We start from the raw sequence: 25,562 nt of genomic DNA on the forward strand, positions 1-25,562 counted from the left end.
CTCGCGCGCGGTAATTAATGAACTCACACAAAAAAATGTTCGTTATTAAATTAGAAATTCTCTAACAAAAGTTTAAAATTGCTTCGTTAGTTTAAGCTAATTTTGTAGACAAACCTTCAGACAACACTCTCAATTTCATAAAAGTCTTGAAGACCGTGGGTTATGCTGTCAACGAATAATAAAATGAGGTAACTACGCAATTTCTGGGAAAATCGAAGTAATGCGTCTATGGCAGTCGTCCCACAAAAACGCATTTATGCGTCTACGGCAGTAAAAGGGTTAATGGACATTTGCATGATGTGGAGTAAAAGGGGCTTTGTTGTGCTGATTAAATTGTGCTAATTATTGACCTACAGGTCAATAATTAGCACAATCTTGTCAGACTTAGCAGCATTCTGAACAAGAGCTTATACAGAACTACTCTAATCAAAATAAAACAGCTGAAGTGTGAGAATGTTTAGAATGGAATATCCTGCTCGGTATTATCTCACGCATCATTTGTAAGTGCCATTTCCATCATTCGCAAACATAAAACATTTGATAAAAATTTGTATACATGTAAATCGGTGGAATTGCGATTTTTGCTAGTTTCACCTTACAGATTGAGGAGAACATGGCCATTATGAAAGCATATTGAATGAACTCACATTAAGATATGATTTTGGCAACAGAAAGCAACTGATTTCCGATTATACCAACATCGAACACATTAAATACTAAGTAAATACACAAAAGTACATACACTACTGATGTCCAGACTAAGTGAGCTAGTACCAAGTATGCTACAATATACTATACTTCTACATAGGAGCTTAATGCGTTCTAAGACTGAGCTCGTGTGACAATTTACTCATTTCTCAAGGCACCATTTTGAATATAAAACATTTAATTACAAATTGATTTGTTACTACACTATGAAAACACCCCACATTAAACAAGATATTACAGTGAAAAAACGTTATTTTGTTGTTATAATTTATTGCCCATGCTAAAAAAGTAACAAATACTTTGTTGCTAAAACATGAAATAAAATGTAACAATTCCATATACGCTACTACCAGACTTTTCCCTTGAGACAGACGTAGTGGCCAGAGGAGGTCTAATAGAGACTTGACAGCGATGCGTTCGGTACACTAAATTTGAAAATTTGAAATTTACCTGAATTAATTTAGCTCACTGAACACACACTTTAAGCTGAGTTTCGATATTTTACTAAACATACATCAACTTACTCGGCTAAATTTTCTATTGTTTCCGGTTTGGCGCCAGTACTGATAGATATAAAGGTGAGGCGTCTGCCTAGCCAGTAGGCTGCAAGCTGGCTACTAGAGGCTAGTAGGGCGCTCATTACTCCATAGTGATGAGTCATAAAAACCAACGGCAGGACAATACCTACTGTAGGTAGTTCTTACTTTCGAGGCAGACGTATAACTTAAATGTTGAATTTAACTTTAAAAAGCTTAACTTACTAGACAGATACTTGATGCTAAGTTTCATTATGTATTTTAGTTATCTTACAAAATTTCAACACTGCCACTGCTGAATTTTTATCACTGATGTGTTTTCGGCCTCACTTTCACAGTAAGTTTTATGCGATCTAAATAGAACCTTTTGCAACCTGATTTGTCAAAAAAGCCTGAGCGATGCTGTTTTTGAAATGGGCCTCTCAAAAATCTGTTTGAATTAATTTGGGTAGAATAGCAAATTTAGATGAGTAGTGAAAGTTAAAATCCAAGCTGTGATCAACACCAGCTGAGACATTGTGTCTGACATAACGTCTTCTCAAGCCAGCCACTGTTGCTACAACAGTATCTATTCCTATTGGCTACTAAGTAATTATGTCAGTTGGCATGGAGCCAAGAGACTCATTCGTCTTCTGAAGGAGCTGTTTACTGTTTGATATTTTTTATAGATTAGAGTATAAAATGCTAAAAATGATATTGAACAGTTAATAGTGATAAAGTAGTAACTCTTTGGCCACCAAATTAATTTATTTACCGGGAAATAATCACATATTCCGTAAAACCCACTAATCATGCAGTTCTTTGTTGTACTGAAATGCTTTGCCAAGCTGTACTAACGCGGTTGTAGTGGGGAAAGAGTAAACTCCAGTTTAATACTGTGCGTCATACCAAAGCTCGTGTTAAACATCTCAAACAACTCTATTGTGTTGAATGAAAAATGGTTGAATTTTGAAAGTTGGTTTTTATTTGGTAATAGCACAATTTGACTTGTATTCAAAATATAATTAATCCAAAACATTCTAGAATACTAGAGTCGGCTTATGAATGAGTAATACAAATAATATAAACTTTGTTTCAAAAGCACCTATTGACTTACGAGATCTGCGTAGTGTGTACACATGAGTATACAGCTATACCTCGACACACGAGTGTTCAACGTATGAGAAAATTGAGATACAAGCTTACGAAAGTTTTTGACTTGGCTAAGATGTGGGAGCAGCTTACGAGGATAGCATTGCTCGGCCTATTTCATCGGGTCAGTTTGAAAGTTTCAAAGCCAGTCAAAAGTGAAAGCACGATGACGGGTTCCGAGTCTGAGAAAAAATACAAAAACTGAAATTTGAAAAACAAAATTTAAACTATGTTTAGGGTAGCATTAGATAAAATAATGTAAACTAATTTATGTTTCAGTGTCAAAACATTGTGGCGTACCACACGTGTCGCTGTCATGTCTATTTCAAACTACCATCTGTCTGTGCTGTGTGTCAAACTACCATATGTGCCGCTACATCTGTCTCGTAAGTAAGAACTCCATACAGTATGCTACTTACTGTACAGACTGCTATGTACTGCTACTGTTTCATATTATGCTACATAATACTGTTACAGTTTGTTGCAGCTAACAACCACCAGTGAACTTTTAGTTAACCGTAACCATTGTGAACTAAATACCTTTTTAATTTAATATGATTTAATGGTATTTGGTTAAAAGGGTTGAAACATTATTTAGAACTTAATTATGTTAAATAAGACATATTGATTTGGAAAACTAAAAATTGACATACAAGCTCGGTTTTTAAAGGCATTGGGCTCAAATGTTGAGTTATTACTGTATCTGGTAAAATTATTCCCATGTAGTGCTGCGCGATATCATACCACATGCCAAAAGATCTATATTGGCCCTGTGAACTTCAGTGTTATGCTCTCTGGATATAGATTATTGTGACGTTTCACCAAAAACAGAGATACAAGGGAGATAATCGCGTCTTAATACCAAACAAAATAGAAGTTGTCTTTTCTCTCTAACTTTAATTAGGGAGCTTTCATGAAACCTATTTCTACCTAGCCGGTCTGTTTCTAAAAGATTCTCAAAGAGCAATGAAATCTGCAGGCTCGCAAATATGTTTTCAGGAACTATTGCTGTGACGATATGGAGTCACGAAAGCCGGCCATAGTCGATGTTGATTCTGCCAATTAAACACAGATATTTATCGTCTTAACATGATATTGAAAACGTCAATACACCCGACAACAGAATCGACCTCCAAAACGCCCTAAATGATATCATCCTACACAAAATCAACACCTATAGTACAATATTGGTTTATCGTACAGCACTATTCCCATAGAATGCACCATGAAATTCTGACCCACCTCTGCTGATGACGTTAGTGTCGACAGGATTAATTAATCATCGACTCCGACTCGAGATACTTCCAATTGAACCACAGTTTCTCGTAGATCTACATTGGTACGTATAAATCCAGGAGAGCAATATCTGCAGACAAGAGCACTTCTGAAAAAAAAACAGTACGTAAACTACAAACACTATTTTAACATCAAATAAATGTAGAATTAAATATTATAGAAACAGCAAGCAATAATACGAGTGATCAAAAATACGTGATCACAGTCGACTCGAATGCAGAATCGCATGATTGCGGTCTACTCGAACCCGAAAGCGTGCCATTGATTCAAAAGCAAAAGCGCAAGAGCGTCGTTGACTCGACTGGGAAAGCGAGCGATCGTTGTGGACTCGACGGCAAAAGCGAGCGATCGTCGTGGACTCGACGGCAAAAGCGAGCGATCGTCGTGGACTCGACGGCAAAGGACGCAATCGTCATTGACTCGACTGCAAAAGCAAGCAATTGTCGTTGACTATGATAAAAACTCTAAAGCTAAAAGACTATAAATAGTTCTATGATAGAAAACTTAAAGCTACAAAACTATAAATAGCTTTATGTGTGTAGAACCAACATATGATTAACAATAGATAATAAAAGTCTGACTACAATAGCCAGCCATACTTACTGTAAGAGACAGTAGTGGTTGACATTGAAGTGAGTCTACAAGTGGACTTAGTAGTGCTAGTCGAATCTACAAACATTATAGAACAAGTATTAAATTCTAATGTTTCAATGCATTGAATAATGTCATAAGTTTAAAGGTTAAACTTGGGGTTGTTTGCCCGTTAACACTAATTGCGATAGCACTAAGCCGAGAGAAGACAACCGCCACCATCATCAAATGCAGCACATTTTTGACTCGTAAAACAAACATAGGGACATGTTGAAATAATAATGCTAAAATAAATTAATTCCAAGTTTTCCCTTGGAAGTTTCTGCAGGAACCTGATTGTCATTTCCTTTTCAAACATTTTATAAAGCCCGTCACTGTTTTGTGATACACCATTCTATTCAGTTTTTTTCTGAAACAGGTAATATAGCATAAGTTTCTACATCAACACATTTACGACAAAGCTTGTCTATTACATGGAAAACACCCTTGAGGTAAGAGTTTCTACGGTCAGGCTAAACTCTACAATTGCTATATGAAAGGAGACCAGTTTTCTTTAATATACAAGCCATTATTATAATTACGTAAAAAAGTTGCTAACAAAATTCAAATTTCATGAGAATCTTAACCATACTAATTACACTGGGATCACAATACATCATTATCTAATTACACATTGGAAAGTTTTAGCTGTCAACTCTCCCGGATTTTGAGGGACCTTTCTGGAATTGAGATTACTCTTCCGCAAAAATAAGATCTTCCAGTAAACTGCCGGATTTATGTTTTGTGCTCTAAGATAAAATACCCAACCATTTATTATCAGTTGCTATAGTATTAACGCAATTCGCGTAATCTAGGATAACGATAGACTCGCTGTTTAGCCAAAAACGCATTCTTATGGCTTCGTGCTTAGAATTACCGTTCGGTAATTTTTTGCCAAGCAAAGTTTTTGTGATGCTATGGCAGTAGAGTGTTACCCCTTACTGACGAGTTCAATGAGGACCATTCTCTGCATGCCTCACAGTAATGCAGCAACAGAGAGCGTTTTTTCTATGCTTAAAATTATCCACCGATGCTAGGGCTGACCCATTTTCTCAAACAGTGAATGCTCTGATAGCCACCAAAACAAACTTTCCTACCTGCTGCTTTGAAACAGAGTTGAAAGCTGACCTACTCAAAAGTCTTAAAAGTCAGCCAAAACCTAAAACTGGAAACCTCGAGGAGCAGCAGGCTACCTCTTCTCAAATCAGTGCAGACTCAAATGCAGACATGATATAACATTCCTGTTTAACTACTACATTCATTTACAGTAAAATTTTGAGAGTTTTGTGATACGTTATGTTCATCACCATGGATATGATACAACGTTTTTTGCAGAACTGAATGTAGAGCATTAGGTTCGTAAAAGTTGCCTGTAATTTGTTTTTATTTTTGTAATTCACTTAAGCATAACTTTAGAGCTGAGATACAATGTTAACCTGCCTAGGTCCCCATTTAAATACGTTTCTGCTAGAGCGAGTCTTTCGAGGCTCATTTCTCTCTCATTTGCAGTGGACCGGGTTGACAGGTCTGTCTGGCATATGTTGGCTTCATAACGGCTCATCTTAGTACCTACACAAGCATTTGATCACGTATCACAGAGTTAACAGATTCTACCAAAATTTTGACATCATCAATTTATGATATCAGTCTGTCATTCAGAACAAACAAAGAAGTCAGTTTTTACTTTACTCAAAATTCACAGAACGATACTGCTGTTTCTTCAATTTAAGATTACAAAAATTGAAAGCATTGTCTTAAACTTATTGTTGGTGGTTTAAATTAAAATTGTTCAACTTTGGGTCTAAGATATTTCTGATTAATACTTTTCTATTAAAAAATGGGGTCTGCAATTGGGTCACACTGCAAAAACGATAGCGTTATTCGCATGCAGACAATTTTTTCGAACTCAGAAAACTAGTCAGACCTTTGCAGTGCGATAAAGCCTTGTTCTTCTGTTACTCCATATGCAGACATACATAGCCATGAGGCATCACACAACCTATCACCCTACTACAGGCTACTATGGAAACATATCTGCTTGTAGGCAGAGCATAGCCTTCTGCACTGGTTCTAGGCTATTTATAGAAGGCTGGCACAGGATAATTGGACTAGTGCCAAATTCAGTGGCCTTACGTAGTTGAAAAGGCTACTACAGTCATACTTCAACTTACGAGCTTAATGCGTTTCGAGACTGAGCTCGTATGTCAATTTACTCGCATGTTGGTGCAATTAATTTATATATAGAACAATTAAATATATATTGATTGGTTTCCATACTCTAAAAAAAGGCAAATAAAACACTCAAAACAAGATGTTGTAACAGAAAGAACATGTTGGCTATTGTCCTTACGTACTACATGCTTTCAAAAAGCAACAAATAAAAAATAATGCAAGGAAATGTGATTAATTAAAATGTAAAATTAAATACATACGATAGCAGTTAACACTCGCATTTGCCAGGGAGGGAGATATAAGTTATCCTTCGTTACAACAGTTGACTTTGATAAATTTAGATTTTATCAAAGTGTTAAAAGACAAACTTAGAAGCAAACCTAAAAGCAAACTTTCATTTTCAACTAAACGTAATTAAAATTTCTTCGGCGTTCATAGTTTGAAATTTCTCACTGGTTAGCGAGAAATCTTTCCTTTTTTTCGCTTTCACGACTAGCCGGCCGTTTTAAGATAAACATATCTAAGGACGTTTGCCTTTGTCACCCTTGCAACATGTTGCGATTAGGACGAACACAGGTGTCGTCTCAAATGGTTAACACACGATCACTAGCCAACTTGTCCAAATGTCTATTAAACAGTTTGGATAGATAGCGCCGGCCTTTTCACATTGCATCGTTTCAGTTACGCTGTCACCGGCCAATTGTTTGTCCAATGCCATCAGCGGTCGTGAAGATCGCTGCACCGTTTAGAAACTATGGCAAGTCCTTTTGCGAACTAAATGCTCTGAATATAATCCTTCTGTTTGATAATTATGAATGTATTTCTGTCATATTGCCGAGCTATCTGAATCACGCATACACATTTCGCATATTTTTCAATACTTTTCCGTTTAATATCGACTGTTATCATTTGCTTTTTCTTTGTATTATCTTTCATTTTACTGGCAAACTTTCGGTCTACGCACAGTACTTTCAATTCACATAATTCTGCACAGAAAATCGTGCACAAAAAACACGGTACAACAGTATAACCTGAGCAGTTAAAAAATACAGAGTGATGCTGTTCTAATAAAACACCTCCGGCATACTTGGCAACTCACTCAAGTGCTCGTATCTCAAACATGGCTCGTATGTTAGTGCTAAAACTTGCTAGAAAGCTGGCTCGTATCTTAAGTTTCTCGTACGTTGGAGCACTCGTAAGTTGAAGTATTACTGTACTAGTGAGATGGGAGTGTAAAGCCTGGTTTCCATATGACAGCGCAAGGTGCGCAACAAGGCGCACGACGTCGTGCGTAGGCCAGCTGTGATATGGAAACGTCAACGCACGACGATCGCGCGACGTGCGCACCCATATGACACCCATATGGTTTTCATATGACGGCGCAATTTCGCAACGGAGAACTGTTTTTCCGAAGAAATATGTCTCTCCTACGAAAAAGTAAGGAAATTATCTACCCCGTCCAAAGCAAGCGCGGCGCCTACGCGCGATATGGAAACACTGCATCGCGGTTAAAGAAATGCATTGCGCACAATCACTGGGCCGCGTAGATGCATGCGCTGTCATATAGAAACCAGGCTGAAGCCCAACCGTTAATATATCCATGAGATCTTGACTCACCTCTAGTCCATGCCAAGACGATACATGAAAATAATAGTAGAGATCAATCTGAATACAACCAGATGTGTAGCAGAGATGAGACGTTCCTACCACTGCACTTCTGTACCTATAACCAATGAATATAGAAAATCACTGCACCATCTCATCATGAGCAATACAAAAGAATAATTCATTAACCCCATTGTTCAAGTTTTACAAATATGTAAGGAATTCAACAACAATTCTACTAACGGTCATGCATATCACAAAGGGAAGTCATGTGAGTTGAGTAAAGGCTCAAAGTACATCGGAGGAACATGGATAGAATTCGCTGACTTTGAATTTTTTGCAGCTGGCCCTAGTGATAAACACTAGTGTTTATGTACTTGGAGTGCTTAATATTTACTCCTGTTGCCTTGGCATGACTGGCTAGGAGAGCTCAAGTAAATATTTCAACTTAACACAGAATGGATAAAAAATTTCTTCGACTTTTAACCTTTCGAACCTTAAGGGCCGGTGTTCCAGCAATGCTTAGGGCGCTCCAGAAAACCTAACCGGCATTCAGACGACTCGGTTTAGAAATGCCATTTCAAAGTAGCGGCTTAAATCAATCAAATTTATTGTTGGGTAAGGCATTAGACCAGAAATTTCTCATCCACTTATAACAGTTTTCAATCATCTTTATCCACTCCGTTCGTTATAATAACAATTTAAATTGGAACGATATCGCGAAAAAATCAATAAAACACGTTTGTTGGTAGGTCGTAGATGACTGATGCAAATGAAGAATTTTATGATAGTGACTATAATTTTGCAGTTTATTTTGAGCCATGAAATGATGAAGAACGCGCGCTCGATGGATATGCTATCATAGATATTTTTATGAGCTTTTAAAACCTTACAAATTTTCATAGTTTTATCCCGAATAATGGTGAAATACTGTTTTTTTTCTGATGACATTTGCTTTGGGTTTGCCCAACATTTTTACTAGTGTTTCATCAAATATCATTGTATTATAAGCTTATTTAGATTTATTTAATAAAAGTTTAAAAACTTCAAATCGTTGGACAAATTGCCCAGGGTTACTGACACACATTGACAATGATGACCAGGGTTCAATATTCAACAATCCAGATTTAAACAAATTTTACAATTATAGGAGCGTCTCTACAGCTGAAGAAAAAGTTGAAAATGACTACTTTAAATGCAGTAGGATACGAGAAGGTTGGCCAAATAATATAAGCCTACTTTAATATTTCCAATTTTTATGTGGATCGCCAAAGATGAAGAATTCTATCTATACCAGAGGTCATAACGGCATACTTTTGTCTCGTTTCGCAGCAGACGTTTAAAGTACAAAAAGGTTTAAACTGGAATAGCTTGCATTGCATTTTCTCACACATTTCCATCACACGTTTTGAGGTGCCATTTCCATCTTTCGTAACATGAAACATTCGGCAAATATTTGTGAGTAACAAATTTGCTTGACTCGCTGTTTTTTGCCGTTTCAATCTTGCGAATGGTACAAACTAGCAAATTAACTGAGTCATGGAAATTTAGTGATATAAATGGACATCCACAAGTTTTCTATTTAAAATCCAAGCTGTGATCAACAGAAGGTTCTGTTACCAGCTGAGACATTGTGTCTGACATGCTGTCTTCCCAAGCCAGCAAAGGCTACTAGAACAGTACCTATTCCTATTGGCTGATACTACAACTAGGTGAATTGGCATGTAGCCAAGAGATTAGCCTAGCTTCTTTAGAGAGCTGTTTATTGTTTCAGTAGAATATAAAATGGCAGTGAATAGCATTAAACCTCAATGCCCAGCATCACTGTTCAATTTAAAAAAATTATGATCAGAAATTTGATAAACTTAGTAATAAATAAACAACAGAAATAAATAAAAAGTGTGTGCTAGATAAAAAAGTTAACTACATTCCATTGACTCTTTACTGTGACCAATATATTAAATCCCCTGCAGACGAACTGCGAGTGACTAAACCAGCAGTTCAGTTTGTGTGACTAGCAACTTCTAGCTACTAATTTTTTATACTATTATTTATTGTTTATTATTACCACGTATATATTATGTCACAATTTTATAAAGCACTAGCAGCGACCCTGGAGTTCTCCAGCGTTTCTCCAATTTTCCATCATCTAGCCCAGCAGGCTTGTAACATTACGATTTGATTTTTGCAACTGCCAGCCACTGATTTCCAGTCGTTGTTTACAAATATCCGATATACTAAATACTAAGTGAATGCACACCAATGCACACAATATTGATGCCCACACTAAGTGAGCCATGTAACAATAGTAACGATAGGATATAGTCTGACACTAACCAAGTCATGTGTGGGTCATGCACGCTGCTTCCTTATATCCGCTAGTAAAACTAAGTCACCATCATCTCTTGTGTAATGATTTTAGCATAATCATGCTATCGGCCTACATACTTCTATGGAGTATAAACTAACCGTTATTCTCATAACACAATGTATCAACTGCTGATCTACGGTTTCTATCTCCCTGCCATTATCACGGTTTGAAGATATTTTCGTTTGAACAGCGGTTTGTTAGAGCTCCGCATCATCTGTATATCTTCAGGGAGATGATTTCAACGGACACTTGAGATTAGTACATCTGCAAAAACACAATAGAAAAAACTACAAATATTATTTTAACGCAGTATAACTATAGATTTACCTGTGATAAGAACAAAAAGTGACAAGACTATGGTTATAATAGTCATACACGGACATACGAGTGTCCCAACATCCAACTTAAGACACGAGTAAATTGACAGTATGACTGTAGAGGCTATAATATTTCACTCAGCTATGAAAAGCCCAGCTAGCCAGATCAGGAATTAGTCATCCTAGTTTATTTATAGAATATTGGCACACAGCCAGGACAGGTTAAAAACTTGGATTATTGCAGAGATTGGGCAGATTGCTTGCTTATGGATTTCTACAGCAGATACATCAGACCACAGCCCATGACAGCCCATAGCGTTAATGTAAATAAATAGAATTTGGTTGTTGAAACCAATTCTCAAATTTTAAAATTGTAAAAGTAAAATTGTAAATTGGTTTGAACACTTCTACTGCTACAACATATACGAATCGAATATGATATCAGCACAAAATCTTCTGTGGAATTGACAATATGTTCTTTGTTCTTGAAGTGAAACTCAAAAGAGAAGGATTATTACGGTGTTTGGAGTTTCCAATAGCATCATACCAACTCTCATAATTGATTGTCACTATGATTCCTTGATGCTGATTGGAGAGTGCACACGGGTTGAGTTGCTGTATGATAGGTGTTTCAATGGAATTAGTATGCTGCGGATTAACTCTAGTAATCTGTTAAAAAGATGAGGAACTCTAAACTAGAGATCATAGCAGCACACGTCTGTCTCACTTAGCGGCACGCTTTCAAAATACGACCAATTAAAGGGTAAAAATGTTTAAAACGGAATATATTGTACAGAATTTTGTGTTCATTATTGACAAGCGCGGGCGGATTCCATGCGCAAGCATGGACCATTTGATGCAAATTGCGAGAAACCAAATTTGTTCAACTTGTGGGTTCGCACAGTTTCTATTTTACAGATTATATAAACATGCATATTAACAGCATATATGGAAACAAAGTGTTATAAATGGATAATTAAATATTTTCTTTTTCAAGTTTAGTGCAGAAATGAAATAGTTATAATGCATGGTGTGATCAACAGAAGCTTCTGTTACCAGCTGAGACATTGTGTCTGACATAACGTCTTCTCAAGCTAACCACTGCTACTGCAACAGTGTCTATCTCTATTGGTCACTGATTAACTAGGTCAATGGGCATGTAGCCAAGAAGAGAGGTCATCTTCTTTGAGAACTTTCTACTGTTTGTAATTACAGCTTGGAGTAAAAAAAAGGAATATATAATATGGAATAGTTAATAGTGATAAAGTAGTAACTATTTTGCTACTAAATTATTTTGTTTACTGTGACGTAATTATGTATTCCGTAAAACCTGTTGATGCCAAACATTGCGGTTCTTTGCCACACTGCAACACCTTGCTGTACTACTGTACAACTCCTGTTGCAGTGTGCAGCCATTATACAAATAATATCGTGTGTTATACCAATGCTTGTTCAAGACGTGTCGAGAGACTCTATTATTGGATTGAGTAGAAAAATTTCAAATTTTAAAAGTTGCTTATTTATTCGGCAATAACAGAATTTGATTCGGAATCAAACTAGTATTAGTTGAGAACATTCTAGAACATTAGAGTCAGCTTATGCAAGTGTAAGTTGATTCCTCGACACGCGATGGTTTCAACGTAGGAGAAAGTTAAGATACAAACGGAGGAAACGATTTTTGACTTGACTAGGATGTGAGAGGCCACTTACGAGAATATAGCATCACTTGGCATGATTTATCGGATCTGTTTAAAGGTTTTAACGAAGGCTGTCAAAAATAAAAGCGAGACGAATGCCAAATCTGAAGAAAAAATAAAAACAAAATTAAAATGTTTCAGAACGTAAAATAAAAACTTATTTCAAATGTGGGTATAGAAGTCAAAGTTATGGCAAAGTAAATTTAAGGATAATTTCTGTTACTTAGTGTCACAAAATTGGAACATACCAAATGTGTTGCTGTCATGTCTATTTCATTACACCATTAGCCACTATGTCTGTCTTGAAGGTAAGAACTCCATACTGCATACTACTTACTGCATCATAGACTATGCTATGTACTGCTACATAACACTGTTAGTTTGTTGCATATCATAACCACTAGATAGGTAATTGTTACTTCGTAGGTAGTGAATTATAACAACAAAAGTACTTTTTAAATGTAATATGACTGTCATCATGTCTTTAGGTATTTGGTTTGAAACAGATTAATTAGTATATTTTCAGACATATCAGACAAACTGATTTGAAATACTAGAAAATTGACATACGAGCTCGGCCTATGCATCAGGCTCACATGTTGAGGTTTCACTGCATAAGGTAACAATTGTTACCATATAGAGCAGCATGACATCTGACTCACCTTGACTGATGATGTTAGTGTCGACATGATCAGGTTGTCATCTACCCCATTGTATCACCATGGCTCACAGATGCTTTCTGGTGAACAGAGGTTTCTTAGATATCTACTAAGGCTGTATGTATCCAGGGAGGCCATTTCTACAGACAGGAATAACACTTATGCAAAAAAATAGAAAAACTACAAACTTTATTTCAACATGAAGTAGCTATAAATTTTTATTTTATGGTAACAAAAGTGTTGACTCTATCAAAAGTACACGGTTGATGTCAACTAGATCACGCCAATGCGCGATTGTCGTTAGAGTCGAAGGCGCGCGACTGCCGTCAACTCAAGGGCAAAAGTGCGTAATCACCTTCGACCGCATTCGACTCGACTGTGAAAGCGCTCGATTGCTGTCGACTCAAAGGTGAAAGCGCGTGATCACCATCGACTCAAAAGGGCGCGGTCGCAGCTGAATCAAATGCGAAAGCGCCGATTGCCGTCGACTGATACACAAAAACATGTGATTATCTCTGACTTGAATATATTTTGTCGTCGATTTCCGATATACTCACTCTATAGACTAATAAGTACATAGTCCTCTTTTAGAATGCTTGATTAACATTTATAAGTTTTATAGCCATTTTACACAAAAGCCATTGCAAACTTTAATTCATTTAAAATTTGTGTCTATAATTTCACAAGTAGCATGGACAGATATTTCAATTTGTGACATAAAAATGGATAGACAAGCGAAAACTTGTTAATGTAACAATAAAAAACTTGTTTCAGATCTTTTACCATTTTAGAAACACTCAGACATACATGTAAAAGTCTATCAATCTTAGCATGACCTATCAAAATGTAAGTTAATTTGAAAATGTTCATAGTTGTGCAGTCCGTTACAAACTGTACAAATTTAGCAATTCTATCTGATATTTTTATTAAGGAACAGAAACTAGTCTAAAGTGTCTAAACTAGTCTAAACCTACTCTATACAGCAAATTTACCATTGTTACCTTAATGGGCAACTCCTGTCCTTCGCTCGGGTACTCTATATGTTATTGTGTAAATTTAATCGATTAGTGGCCCGTGCCATCTAAAGCTTCAAGTGTGCCAGCTCATATTTAAACAATTTTTCTTTTCATAAATTTTGGCTGAATGTTTCAAAAAATATGCAGGCCACAGTTTTAACTTTTTCAATATGCTAACCTTCATTGGATTTGAACAATTACTGAGAGCAGATGGATTCCTAGCTTGTCACACATATCAAACTGACCTATACTGATAACATAAAAAATTTCCAACTAGTGTAGTAATTTGCACTAATTTGTTTGCAAACATTTGCAATGCATTGGAAATATTTGCAAAAGAATTGCTGTAACTAGTGGATGCCAGGCACGGCCATGCATCCACTAGTTAGAGCAGACCCAAAGCATGCTGCCTGACAATGGTACAAAAAATGTCAACATCTTATATATGCACTGTTTTTCACCTCCTAGTAAACTAGGTGAATAGTATTTTTATTATTGTTGCCACTGGTGTTAAAGAATAACAGAATAAAATTATTTAAAGATTACATACAGGCAAAACGCTACACCCTGTCATTTTATCAGTAAAATCAGTACGCATGATCCCAATATTTTGAGCTATATATATATATATATATTATATATATATATATATTCGAATCTGTCCAATACGCCCGAGGGCATTATATGAACATAAAATTTGAGATAAAATGATTGATAAGAACGCTAAAACCTAATTTGTTGCAATACCAAGATCGTATTAAAAACTGAGGGAGTCATCAACGCCCTGACCCACAACATTCGGTGCCATTCTATTATAAAAAGAGTGCTTATATTGGTCTATCCTAAAATGTGGGTGGACTACTCCATGACTGACTTTTTATTTTGTAGACTCCCACATTGAAGATAAGTTCAAGGCTATCTTATACTGTCTTTTTTATTTTAAATAAACAAGACAACAATTATTACTCTGATTGGAGCTTATGGAGAACTAAAAGTGTGCTGAGATTTAATAGAAGCCAAAGGCGCGAGCAATGCATGAATGACACAAACGTGGTCTGCAACCGGACTACATCGGCGCATTTCAAACCAAAACTGAGAGAAAAGAATATCTGATAGGTTCTTAATATAAATAGTTTCAGTTTCATTCAGATTAAGAACAATTTATTTAGCATTATGTATTCTAATGCATACAACAACTGATGAGAATATTCTTGAGATGCCGATTGCTGTAAGTCGTGTTGCTCGTTACCTAGTGTAGGTTGCAAGCCAACGGACATCCTTGCATTTCAATTCATAAACATTATGGAAATTTTTCAATAACGTGAGAAGCTTTAAGATTACCACTAATCCTTAGGTAGATACATGTAGTTTATTAGCAATCTAATTCAGGCACTAAATACAACAGAGTGGAAATGTTACATTGTTAAATCTCACCATTGAATGCAGTTGTTACTCCCGAATCGATAATATACTACACGCAGTACTCGGAGATCCGCAGTTACGTTCCTACTAACAATAGTAGCAGGCTATTGTCTTGAAATCAGCGAGAAAGCTTCAGCCAATCACATCGAGCCTACAACGGCTAGTCGCGTCCTCAAAGTATAGGAGGCGGAGACAATTCAACCCTGGTTTATTACCCAGCACTGCCTATCATACCCCTATCATACACCACACTGAGCCCTTTTTATGGTTAGGCTGAGGAAATATTCCACAGTCGGCTAGAGACAATTGATCAGTGATGTCTTGACCCAGCTACAACCTGCAGAACACGTGAATGCATTGACTTACTGATACTACCAATGTGGATATAGTCTCTCGTTCACCAACTAATATTGCAGTATTCTGTATATGAATACAGAACACCATCACAAAAACACAAATGATTCTTGTTAGACTACTGCAAACTGAAAACTATCACAATTATATAAGCTTGCGCTTATGTGAGCAGAGATAATAGCTACTAAATCTTTATTTTCCGATTTTCGTTTATAAATAGTCATAATATTATGAAATCTCTGAGGGTTTTAATCGCGATCAATTTTTATCAATTTTAATCTTGAAACACTTTGGTAATCAGATCATCTCATACATCAACAACAATTGTAAATGATAGAAAAATACCGTTATAATCTGATAAAACCTAGAAAAATGTGTAAATTCAATATCATTGCCAATTTAGTAATGACCAAGATTATTTTAACTCTCCTTTTTTCAGTGCACACAACTCCAAAATGTTCAAATGTCAAGCTATTCGGTAGCACAATTTAGGCTAAATTTGGACAATTTATATCACAGTTCAATAATGATTTACCACAGTTTCACATAACCTAATATAAATATTAGTATAGTTCTATACCTTTATTATTATGAGTGATACATTCAAAAGATTTGATTGAGAACATTGTACAATTCAAACGCCATCAAAGGTTGATGGCTCTCTGAGACAATCAGAGTTTCTCATGCAGCCCCTGATAAAACTTACTTGCCAAACACACCTACCTTAGATCATCAAGCCATAATTAGATATCTAAAGACTGTAAACCAACTCTAATTGGTTGGTTGTGTTTCCATAGCAACAACAAAATTTACTTGACTATTGAACCATACTTTCAAATACTTCTTACAAACCTTTTTTGGCTTCATTGGGACTTGAACCCAGGACCTTTAGTAACCATGTAGCAAAAATAATACTCTTAAACCATCAAGCTACAAATTCTATCATTTATAACAATACTATATTGTTATTACTATATTATTGATCAGGAGTTGAACCCGGGACCTCTTACACCCAAAATGAGAATCATCTCTCACACCAACAAGTTATCGGGTAATGCCAGCAAGACTTCACTAACTAGTAATTTCTCCAAAGCAGCATGGCATATATTAAAGCACATTTTGAGACTTTTTAACAAAAGGTTGCTGAGCCAAATAGGATTGGAGCCTGCAACCTCTTGCACTCTAAACAAGAATCATATCTCTGGACCATCAAACGAATAATGATGTAATCAGAAATCTGATTTTTTTATAGTCTAAAAAGCTAGAACCATTTTTTAAGAAAATACCAACAATTTAGAATAACTTGAAAAATGATTGAAATGTAAAAATCCCTCAGCAAAACTAACAAAGTCAAGAGCACAATTAAATTTTATGTAGATACTTTATGTAGTCATGGGCCAGTCTAAACATACTAGCTAATAGTTCTGCTACTTTCTTTAAAACTTTCAATTCTCCCAACAACTCAAACTTAGCATAATTTTCAAAAACAACATAGTCTATCAAACCCCTTCTAGAAAGTTTCAAAAGTATGATGTACCCAAAACTTGTCAACTTATAAAGATTGAATTTCATACCTATATCAAACAATAAGCACAAAGGTCGGATGACTTCATTCATGACAAATAAAAAAACAAATAATTCCAAAGTCTGTAACATTCAGTGTTTAGTCACATAGCCTACTGTATATAAAATAGTGGGAGCTTTTTTGTTGGTGTACGCAGGGACAGAGTCAGGTAGCCCTTGTTGTTAGCAGATAAGAGTATGTATGCCTTGCTTCATAACAAACCTTAGCTTAAGATCTTAATAAATAGTCAATGTTTGCAGGCTATGATAGCTGAGTAGCTATTCTGATAAAAAAGCCTTTAATGTATGCAGGAATTGTTTTGAGGGCATTCATTCATGTACCATTATTTAATTGACAGAGTAATTACTGTGTCAGAAATTAAGTATATCTTAAAGGAATTTAACATAGTCACGTCAAAAAATATAAAAAGTAATTCTTTTCAGTTATATCCGATTCCAATTCAAAACAGACATGAAACATGTAATTAATTTTTTTGTACAAATATGAGTAACTGAATGAAGCTAATAGTCTTGAAATGATTGTTAGTTTGACGAGTTGGGGAAACCCAGTCTTAATAAAGCTTGACCGGCTTGACCAGGATTCGAACCCAGGACCTCTTACATTCAAAGCTAGAAATGTACCAAGACTCCTAGTGCTATGAGAAAAATATAAAAACTCTTAACATTTTGTTGGTGTCTCCAAAGCAACAAGAAAGCATGTTAAAAGTTATCTTTTATATCAATCTAAAAAAATATTATTCAGCTTCACCAGGATCTGAACCAAGGACCTATCACACCTGAAATGAGAATCACACCCAGAGACAATCGAGCCACAAACGATGTAAACGAAACCTGGCTTCTTACTACGTTCTCTAAAGCAACAACTAAATTGGTTTTTTCTACTGTTGCAAGTAGTGATGCTTCACATTCGGGTAACTGAAATCTCAAAACCACTTTTTTGGAACTGCAAGTAGATGTGACAAGAGTAGATGTGCCGGTAGATTAATAGCAAAGCATTTCCTATGAGGAAATTTATAAAGAAGATATTTGCAAGATGAGATATAGTAAAAATCTAAAGCAACAACTAAACTGGTATTTTTTCTGCTGTTGCAAGTACTGATGCTTCACATTGGGTTAACTGAAATCTCCAGACAATTTATTTTTTTGGGACTGCAAGTAGATGATAAACCTATGAGCAAAGCATATCCAATAAGGAAATTTATAAAGACGATATTTGCAAGATGATATAATGTGAAAAATATGCACAGTACAAATTATATTGAAACAAAGTATTAACGGCGTGTAGTTACTGATGCCATAGTTGTTTTGTAATGAGTAGCAGTCAATATCAAGGATTAGAATTTGATCTCCCAAATAAAACAATGATGTCAGACAAGGTGGGAGACACAAATAATTAAAGTTATACCAAGACTCCTCAACCTTGGTTTAGATTAATGGTCAGAATTAATCAAGCAATCATTCTCAGGTACTAGGTATTGGACAAATGAATTGAGTTTACAACAGAGAAATATTAGCAATACTCAATCTCCAACTTACTGTATGCCAATCAATGGTGATTATAAAATTGATGCTGGAACATATACACACATCGTTTCTATAGATGAGAATTAAATTGCTGAATTTTAATTACCTTAGGTGCTTCCAGATTTTGCATGTCCGCCAATAATAGTTACAACATTAACAAACAATACTTTGAAAATTTCATGAACAAACAAGCTACAATTTCCTTATTATACTGGAAATTACACAAGCGTGTTAGCCCAACCAAACCTAAAAGCATTCATAATTAAAAATGTCTCAGTACAAAAAGCCAAATGAGGGTTTCACAACAATTCAAGGGTGGCACAACTCCTCACCAGTTCAATTGCCAAATATTCTGCAAGGACTGTTCACACCTTTACAGTTTTTAACTGAAATAATATTAATTTATGAGCACAGAAGTTGTCAGATTGTCAGCTACTAGTCCCCTGTTCCATTTACACAAACATCTGTTTCAACCTCTGTTGAAATTCATTGTACGATAACAAGTAGATGAGAGCGTTAGAAAAGGAAAATTGAACATTTCAGTAGTTATACTAGCCAAACTGCTCTAGTTATTATATTTATAATAAGTCATTGACAGTATCATAACTGGTTACCCCTGTACTCTGTGTTTAGCTAACATGAAAAAATGTACTAAGCCTCCATATAAGCTTTCACTAAACATTTGAATTATTCTCCTGGTAAAAGCTTCCTTTTTTACATACATGTACATGCAAGGTTGTTTGAAATAGTAGATAACTCAAAACCATACTTTTTTATTACAGCAAAACATTTTAGTAATTTCCTTTTGAAAATTGTTTGCCAATGTAGGAAACTCTGGCTCATTGATGCAAGTTGCCATGAGCGAGCAGGTGTTGAAAAAACAAATTACTGCTTGCCTTTTTCAAAAGAACAAATATGTAAGAATTGTATAGTAGTTTCAAACACCGTAACACAATTACTTCAAAAGAAGTATTACCAGCATATAATTAGAGAAAAACTTGTGATAATTCGTTAGCAGTTGTTTTTGAGGCAGTCTTCAATTGAATGGATTATAATGTCAACCCACAAATTATACAATGACATAAGACGAGGTTGGAGACACAAAGAATTCAAAGTTACATTGCGACTCTCTAACTTCAAGTTCGTTCGATAGCCAGAAATATCAAAACAATATCCCGAGCTAAGTTTTGGACCGACGAGTGTTGTTCATAAAGTCTGCTGTCGGATTCCATACACATTTGTGCATACCTTTGGAATTCAGTAACAAATATTAGAAGTTTTTAGAAGGAATGCAGTAGTTTAACCTTGTATTTGAATTAAAGTTATAATTGTTAAACAACAGAGTTGAGCTATGTAAAACATTAAAATCAATTATGCATGAAATCTTGTGTCATTAATTTCAAAAGTTACTTTCAATGATTATTACAGACAGTATTTCGTGGTGAGCTTTCATGTCCTACAAGTATCAACTTTATTTTGTAAAATGAATGTCATTATAAAAAGACTTGGGATATGTAATTCGCCTACCACAGTGATATGCCTAAGTGAGCTACAAAATGTTCCATGTTAAATGAATTATATTGAGAGGTCAGTTGATGCAATCAAACATGGCTTCATAGAAAGTCAGTAAATCCTTTATGTAAACCAATTTCTGTACCCAGAACAAGAATCACACCCTAGACCATCAAGCTTCGCATTAACAATTTTAATCAAAGAAAATCTGACAAATTGGCCAGAGAGAATCAGTGATTCTTTGACCCAGCTCCAACCTGCAGAACACTGAATGCATTGACTTATTGATGCTACCAATCCGGATATAGCCTCTTGTTCATAAACTAATATTGCACATTAAGAAATGAATACAGGACATGTCACAAAAACACAAATGATTCTTGTTAAGTTACCGCCACTGAAAACAATCACAGTTATCTAACCTTGTGACTACGTGAGCAGAGATAATAGCTACTAAATATTTATTTTTCTGTTTCCATTTAAAAATAGTCATATTATTATTAAATCTCTGAGCGTTTTAATCGCAATCAATTTTTATCAATTTTAATCTTGAAACATTTTGGTAATCAGATCATCTCATACATCAACAACAATTGTAAATGAGAGAAAAATACTGTTTTATTCTGATGAAATCTAAAAAATTGTGTAAGTTCATTATCATTGCCAATGTAGTCATGATCAAGTTTATTTTTACCCTGTTTAACTGAGTGCACACGACTCCAAAATGTGTATATGTAAAGCTATTCGGTAGCACGATTTAGACCAAATTTGGACAGTTAATATAACAGTTCAGTTCAGTAATAATATGCAACAATGTCGCATAGCGTAATGTAATTATTTCCAGAGTGCTATACCCTTGTTATTATCAGTAATATATTCAAAAGATGCGATTGAGAACATTGTACACTTCAGATGCCATCAAAAGTTGAAGGCTCTCTGAGAAAATCAGAGATTCTCATGTGGCCCCTGATAAAAATTACTTGCCAATATAATCTATCAAAATCAAAATCTATAAAACTTTCAATTTTCCAACAACTCAAATTTAGCATAGGATTCGAGAACAATATAGTCTATCAAAATCCTTCTAGAAAGTTTCCAAAATACGATGTACCCTAAAGTTGTCAACTTGTAAAGATTTAACTCATACTTTTATAAAAAATAAGCACAAAGGGTGGGTTACTTCCTTCATGAAAAATAAGAATGCAAAAATTTGAAATCATTTTTATCAGAGTGTGTACGTACACGTCTGTAACATTCAGTGTTTAGTCATATAGCCTATATAAAATAGTGGGAGCTTTTTGATTGGTGTACACAGTGACAGAGTCAGGTAGCCCTCGTTGATAGCAGATAAATGTACGCATGCCTCGCTTTATTACAAACCTAAGCCTAAGATCTTAATAAATAGTCAATGTTAGCAGGCTATGATAGCTGAGTAGCTATTCTGTTAGAAAAGCCTTTTTTGTATACAGGAAATGTTTTGAGGGCATTCATTCATGTACCATTATTTAATTGATAGTATAATTACCGTGTCAGAAATTAATGATATCTTTAAAGGAATATAACATAGCTACAACAAAAATTATAAAAAATCATTCTTTTTAGTTCTATCTGATTCTAATTCAAAACAGACATGAAACATTTAATTAATTCTTTGTACAAAGGTAAGTAACTAAATGAAGATTGTCTTGAAAAATTGTTAGGTTGACATATTGAGGGAACCAAGTCTTAATACAGCTTGACCGGCTTGACCAGGATTCGAACCCAGGACCTCTTACATTCAAAGCTAGAAATGTACCAAGACTCATAGTGCTATGAAAACTATAAAAAAACTAATATTTTGTTAGTGTCTCCAAAGCAACAAGAAAGCTTGAAAAATGTTTCCTTTCATATCAATCTAAAAAAATATTATTCAGCTTCACCAGGATTTGAACCAAGGACCTATTGCACCAAAGACGAGAATCACACTCGGGGACAATTAAGCCACGAACAATGTAAATGAAACCTGGCTTTATGCTACGTTATCTAAAGCAACAACTAAACTGGTATTTTTTCTGCTGTTGCAAGTACTGATGCTTCACATTGGGTTAACTGAAATCTCAAAACAATTTATTTTTTTGAGACTGCAAGTAGATGATAAACCTGTGAGCAAAGCATATCCAATGAGGAAATTTATAAAGACGATATTTGCAAGATGATATAATGTGAAAAATATGCACAGTACAAATTATATTGAAACAAAGTATTAACGGCGTGTAGTTACTGATGCCGTAATTGCTTTGCAATGAGTGGCAGTCAATATCAAGGATTAGAATTTGATCTCTCAAATAAAACAATGATGTCAGACAAGGTGGGAAACTCGAATAATTAAAGTTATACCAAGACTCCTCAACCTTGGTTTAGATTAATGGCCAGAATTAGTCAAGCAATCATTCTCAGGTACTAGGTATTGGACAAATGAGTTGAGTTTACAACAGAGAAATATTAACAATACGCAATCTCCAACTTACTGTATGCCAATCAATGGTGATTATATAATTAGTGCTGAAACATTGTTTCTATGGATGACAAGCAAATGGCTTAATTTCAATTACCTTAAGGTGCTTCCAGATTTTGCAAGAGCACCAATAATAGTTACAACTTTAACAAAAAAACTTTGAAAATCTCATGAACAAACAAGCTACAATTTCCTTATAATATTGAAATCTACACAAGTGCGTTAGATTTTTGCAAAAGGTTTCACTCCACTAAAGTCGAATTGACAGAATAGTTTTTGAAAAGAATTTCAAAATTACCAAAATAGCTTTGCAAGATACTTTCATTTTAGAAAATCTGCGAAATATTTCAAAACTTTTGTGACCTTGGTGTTTATACATGACTAGCTGCATTACCCGCCTACAGAGACAGAATCACTCGCATCATAAGATTTATTGAGAGTTGTCATTCATACTGTATAACAACTCCAAATATACAGTGTACTGAAATTGTTGCCCTTATGTATTATTATATAAATTGTCTACTGAAATTCTTGCCCTGAAAGTGCATACACATATACATGTCGATAATGTTGGGGATAACAATGGAAATTTGCAATGTGTTTTACAGCTAGATGCGTGTAAAATCTAGTAAATATTCTAGATTCATGTGTCTAGATTCATGCATCCGTTCACACCCGTCTATATTCGAAGTTGATGATCACGCACTTCTGTGGCTGAGTCCCCGCCTCGGCTGACCAGTATTTACCCCCCTCGCAGTTGACAATCGGTTTCTTGCACTCGCCCGCCCCGCAATCAATTGCTTTGCACTCGCAATCACTCGCCTTGCAATCGATCGCTTTGCAATCAATGGCAAAAGATTTAATAAAAAGTCACAGAGCAAACTTTGCAGAATAATCACAGTAACAATGAAATAATAATTTTATTTATCATTTTTCTTTAGTATAATAAAGGACTATTATAAACAGTTTTAATTAGAAACAAGTTAAATAGCACCAAGTCTATCAGGGGTGTAGATTAACTCGTTACAAATATAAAGGGGGGGGGTCAGCTAAATATGATCCAAAAACTTTAGTCTAGCGGCAGGACTACTTTTACTAACTTTATCATCTGACAATTTATGATATCTTTCAATTTACTTTGACAAGAAAATTGGACTTGTCCTCCCTTGGTTTGCTCGCATTTGATAACATTACATAACATTTGCTTATTTTGGTATTAGCGTTATACTAGCCTGTTTGTGTTTTAGCATAATTGTATTTCAAAAGTTATGCTGATAGAAATTATCGCTGGATAGCAAGAGTAATTCTTAGCCTGAGATCTCTGCCATGAGCGACAAGAGCTAATGAACAAGAATGACCAATAGGCAATGGCTATACCCTCTGTTCGCTAAGATTTCTCTATAATTATGCTCTGCTCTCCTAAGTTTTACACACTTCTCACATACAATGGTAGCATTCTATTGAGAAATTTATGTTGACACCATGAAAACTTCTGAGTGAACACAGTACAGTCAGACCTCAACACGCTAGCATCCTGTATTCTGATACTTACCTCGTATGTCAGTCCTCTTCTATCTCAAATCAATTCGTACTATGTAAAATATATTATATATTATATTATTGAAACTAATTATTTTATAATTATCATTTCTGTAAATTCATATACTGAAATTAGTCCATTCCTACCTACTGAAAAAAACCACCTATAATACTACCCTAGGACACTTATGTATTCGAGGCATCTAACTTTCGCGTTTTCGCGGTGTCATCCTCTCGCGAAAATTTAATGAGCGAAACTAAACTATCATAACGAGCGAGCGAAAACGCGAAGTTAAATAGCTTTGCTCATTGATATCCACGATAAAATCGTCATATTGGAAATGCAGGCAATTTTCGTCTGTGGTCTGAGTCTCGATCAATGGGAAATTTCTGGTAAACTCATTATAGCTAATACACCAACTGAGCAGCATGGCAAAGCAAATTAAGATTATATCAGTTTAGTCACCGAATTTGTAACTGATGAGGATGAAAGTCTGGTAGGTGAAGTCATAAAATTGAAGAATAATTATTGTAGTGATGAATTTTATTACCAACCAAAAACAATATCAACCCTCATCAGGTCTAACCACATTATATCTTCCACTGCCAACCATGTATAAATTTGCTACTGGCCTAGTGCCAGACATTTTACCGAAATTGCCGATATTGCTTCATGATATGTATACCGTATTTTTTCAAGTTGTACTTCAATTATCTGTATAATAACAAAAATCTAAATTGGCTATTATGTCACCAACAACTAATTGTTTCAATTAATTGTAATCACCAACTGTTTTATGACTCGCGCGGGGTAGTTAATGAACTCACAGAAATTGTTCGTTTTCAGATTAGCAATTCTCAAACAAAAGTTTAAAATTGCTTCGTTGTTTTAGGCCGATTTTATAGAGAAATCTTCGGACAACACAGTCAATTTCATAAAACGCTTAAAGACCGTGGGTTATGTGGTCAACAAATAATAAAATCAGGTTACCAGA

The sequence above is a fragment of the Watersipora subatra genome, chromosome 5 (assembly GCF_963576615.1).
Source record: "Watersipora subatra chromosome 5, tzWatSuba1.1, whole genome shotgun sequence".
Classification (NCBI taxonomy): Eukaryota; Metazoa; Bryozoa; class Gymnolaemata; order Cheilostomatida; family Watersiporidae; genus Watersipora; species Watersipora subatra.